We start from the raw sequence: 5,000 nt of genomic DNA on the forward strand, positions 1-5,000 counted from the left end.
AAAAGAAGCTGTACGCACAGCTGTACGAGTAGCGTGTGCGTGCCTGTGCGAATGCACCTGCATGAAAATGACGTCGGCCAGCACGTCGTATTCTAGAACGTGACGCGTATTGTAACATAGTATGAATCAGGGAGTAGTGGTATTGTACTACTCCCTGGTATGAATAGCCTAAAATATGTATTAAATACCAAGTAAAGTCACGGTAACGGTCTACACCCGGGAATGTCAATCACACTCACAGCCGGTCTACACCCGGGAATGTCAATCACACTCACAGCGCTGGAAAAACGCATTGGGACGATACAGACACCAATTCTCCGCTTGTTGCAGCGTCAAACGGCATTTAAACCTACCACACCTCGACTGCATAGGTGATACGAATATTGAAATTGTGCTGATCTATTCAAAATTCGTCTCACTGCAATCGCCCTCCCAGAAGGCTTATCAGAATAAGAATACCATCGTTGGACGTTCTATCGAAACGAGTGGCATGGGCTTGGGTGACCCACAGCTACGGAAAAAGAGAACTAGGGGGGGGGGGGGGGAGTGATTGGCCATCCTTGTTCCTCGACTATAGTCGCTGTTTAATACTGCTGCTAACCGAATGGTTATTATTGAATACAAAGACATTTCCCAACCACGTATCACCACCACGAGTCGTAACTACTTAAACTGTATTCCCAACTGGCGCGTGGACGCAGTACACTTGCGGTTCATGCGTGACCAAACGTGCGCTCAGGCTTTCACAAAAAACCCACATTTCGACCCGTATCTAGGGTGTGCGACACCTTCGAGTACTTCCTCCGTTAACAAAAACTTCGTGATGGATTTTCGAGGGGCTGATTTGGGCAAAAACGGCAGTGAAAGGAGTCGCTATCACTTTCTTGGCCTTCCCTGGCATGCCATGAAAGAGGTACGATGCAAGGAAAGCGACCTTTCACAACAAGCCGAGCGGAATCGATGGTTGCGCTGTGGAAACATAGGTGATGACAGTCATGGCGAGCGAAACTGAAATACCACTTCTTCGAGGGGATACTGCGCTGCTTGGCCTAGCGCCTCTTTACCACTTTAGCAGTAAGTTGGAGAGTGATAGAGAGCGATAAAACGGAGCAGCGAGCCCACAAAATGAGCGAGTGAACAAGGAGCTGCTCCGATCGCACGGCTCGATGAGAATAATTCTGAACTCAAGTTCTTGTTCAACCTGCGCAAAGCCCAGATTCGAATGCTGATGACCATGCTTTATTTCAGAAGTCTGCAGTCCGATGCGAGTCTCGTGGCTGAAGAAAGTCGACTGGACTTGCTAGCCGCTGCCGTTCAGTGCTGGCAGGGGTATCCATTAGAGAAAATGGAATCAGTTTGGCTGTGCCTTCACTCCTCGTTTCGCGGAGTTCTGGAGAGCGAAGGTGAAACCAGGGAGTCGTAAAATATTTTTCACGACTCCCTTGTGGAAACGAGTAATCGCCATCGCGGTGGCTCATGCGGCTTGAAAGCCAACTAACTTGAACGACGGCGACATCAAGGTCAGCGGAATGTGATCAAAGAAGCCGAGGCAAGGCTGAAACGAGCTGAACAACGACTCGAGAGAGATGACGGTTCGCGTGCAGCAGATGACGACAGCGAAGCAGGTCAAAAAAGAGTCGAGCGAAAGCGACGCAAACTGAACTCTCTGCTCATTCCGCCAACAGTTTCTCTTGTAAAGATGCTGTACATAGACTGAATTACCTTCGTCCAGTGATTTGCAGTCGATACAAACTGTTCTTGACCTGTTCTAAGCGTTTTCATATCCATCAAAATCCATCACGAAGTTTTTGTTAACGGAGGAAGTACTAATTTCTTGACCCCGCCAGTCAAAGTGACTGGCATGTACACTGATACGCGCCAACATGTTGGGATTTCCATTTCGGCACGTTTCCATGCGCATGGGGCCCCAAAAGCCAGCAACATATGCACAAACGCGTGGTTTCAGGCGTACACACGCCAGTTGTGAGCACAGCTTTAGAGGCTTATAGGCTATTCATACTACGTTACAATACGCGGCACGTTTTGGAATACGACGTATTGGCAGACGTCGTTTTCATGCAGATGCATTCACACAGGCACGTATACCGGTACGCCTTTCGTACAGCTGTGGCACAGCTTCTTTTGGACACAAACAGCTGGGAACGACAGAACGAACTTCGGTACAGGGGTCTAGATACGTCGTCTACGTTTTCGTATCAGGGGTACGATTTTCCCGCCACGTTCCATGTTGTCATGGCTATCCAGACGAAAACGTCACGTACGCCGCGTTTTGGGCATAGTGTGAACGGCCCATTACCACTTTGTGACATTGCTTTATCGAATTTCGGGGCAGAAAAATGATAACTGACCTGGGGGACGTCAACATTCACATAATTTACTGATAAGATCATCCCAATTCCTACGAATTGGGCTCGCTTTAACCTGCCCCTTGGAAAAACATGATTCCGCGGCCGCTGCAAAATTCTTAGAAATTGCCATCATCCGCGGAAATCACGGAATTCACACTTTTGCCTGCAGAATCCGAATTAATTATTTTTTAGGGTAAAATACTAAAATTTCTACTCAGAAAGCAGCAGAAAAACTACTTTGCGATCTGTGTGAGCACATGGCACAAGTCATGTAACACTAAATAAAAAATATAAAAAAACTTGCCAGTGGGGAGGTTCTGCTCTACGTTATGGGAACGCGACGCAAAGAATCACGCGAACTCTCTTCGCGTTCCCGAAATGTAAAGAAATCCTGTTCTACTTGAAACTCGGGTATTGAGCCAATAATAATAATAATAATAATAAAAGTAGAAAGGAAAAGGACATATGGAAACGAGTTAAGAGTAACTCTCCACCACTGTAACTAGATACTATATACAGTCAGAAAGTGCAACAACTAGGCACAAAACTGACAGAGTACTAGTTGTTGCACTTTCTGACTGTATATAGTATCTAGTTACAGTGGTGGAGAGTTACTCTTAAGGGGGCACATCACCCAAAAATTTCATATGGCATTCAATTGACCGTAACTTTGGTGTTTCTCAGTGGATTTGAGTGAAATTTTGACCACACACTCCTGCCACTATGCTGGCCCTCAGGACATGATTTATAAGTTCTTGCGCCTCACTGACAGGCTTTCCAGGCCGGAAAAACTCAAATTTCCGGCATAGTGCTACGGTGTGCGAGCCACCCAGGAGCCAAACAAATGCATTTACATTTTTTTCACATTTTCGTGCCCATTCTGTCCGTGCGCGGGACCCAAACCTAAAACAAGTCCAGAAGCAGCCATGGGTGGTGGGGTAGGGCCCCTCAACGTGGCCCTGGAATCTGTCACAACGGAACGAGTGGGCGTTCTTTCACGGACTCCCACAGACCCAAGTCAATTTTTGAATTTTTTTAGGTTTGGCACGTGCTACGAGGTCGTACCTTTGATACAACATCCAGTGCTGGGACCTCCACAGCAAGCCATTTCCACATAACAGCGCTGCACACCAAATCCAGGATGCCCTCAGAAACCGGCAAAGACTGCCACTCACGTTTCACTACTGCCTAGTACTGAATCCTACCTGACTTCTTGACACGACTCAAACTTGCCAAAGTCACTAAATCAACGTCAACTACAATAATCAAGCCACATATCTGCAACGTCACGAGGGTGCTGGCAAAAGTCCTGCTGCACGGCGGCGGGCTTCGCCCGCCGCCGTGCAGCCCAATACGTGGTTTTTTAACGTGATTTTTTGGACTTTTTTGGACTTGGGGCAAAATTCTGCACACTTTCGCGTGTTTCCATAATACGACAAGTTGCGCACGGTCTGCTCACATTCAAATACAGTGCTGCCAACAAATGACAGCATGCAACAAAAAAATCTTTCCTTGCAAGGACACATTTTCGGCCATAACTCTTGAACGGCTGGTCAGATAGGGACACAGTTTTCAGAGAATTTGCAGCTATTCATGCTCTTTCAACTGACGTAGCACTCAATATGAATTTACAAATTCGATTTTTCAGCGAATTTTTGGGTGATGTGCCCCCTAAACTCGTTTCCATAATGTCCTTTTCCTTTCTACTTTTAAATCCTGTTCTGCTCTACATTCACGTAGAGAAGTCACGTGGAATGTGTACTGGGAATTTGCCCTTCCATATTTGGCAGTTTTCTGCCTCCACTCTGCCTGCAGCCCTGCACTCGAAAGATATCCAGCAGATCCGTACGCATTTTCTTTGCGTGTGCCACAACGTAGAGAACCTCATCTACGCGTAGAAATCTGGACCCAAAACACGCGAAGCCGTAGACTCTAACCCAGACACCTGCTCTCTACGTTTCACGTATAGCAGAACCTCTCTAGTGTCGGTGAGTGCAGGTCTCTCCACGATTCTTCACTCTCAATCAGTTTGTGACTGCAAAGGGTAGTGTGAATATCCTCTATGAGGAGGGTGAAAAACTTGCAGAAAGTGCAGCAGATTTTTGATTTTACCGCAGAAAATGCCGCAGAACCCCCCCCCCCCCCTTTTCCCCGCGGAATTTGCCGCGGAATTTTGAATTCTTGGCCGCGTTTTCCCAAAGGGACCAATTTTTATCCGCTACTTGAAGAAACGTTATCCCAAACGGGTGTGTAAAGATGCGCATACATCAATGCATGTTCTGGGTGGCCAGGTAGCCTTGTTGACAGGCCTTGCCAACCTTCCATAATCCATTATTTGGCATTACGCCAATATTTTGTCAGCTGAAGCCTCGGTAGGACAGCTCCAGACGTCAGACGGCCAAAAACGAAACTTCTGGTTGACTAGTCTGAGGCAAAAATTCACGTAAGACTCGGTTAGAGGCTCAAGGCAGACTGAGAATCATATTCCATAGTCTCATGTTTGGAAGGCCAATGCTCTAACCACTGTGCCGAACACACACAAAAATGGATAGTGCGAGGTTTACTGGGATTCAAGTTCCACAGGCAAAATCATTCACTCACTATAAGTATACATAATAATTATTATGCACA

Source organism: Sycon ciliatum, chromosome 2 (assembly GCF_964019385.1).
Source record: "Sycon ciliatum chromosome 2, ocSycCili1.1, whole genome shotgun sequence".
NCBI classification, from domain to species: domain Eukaryota; kingdom Metazoa; phylum Porifera; class Calcarea; order Leucosolenida; family Sycettidae; genus Sycon; species Sycon ciliatum.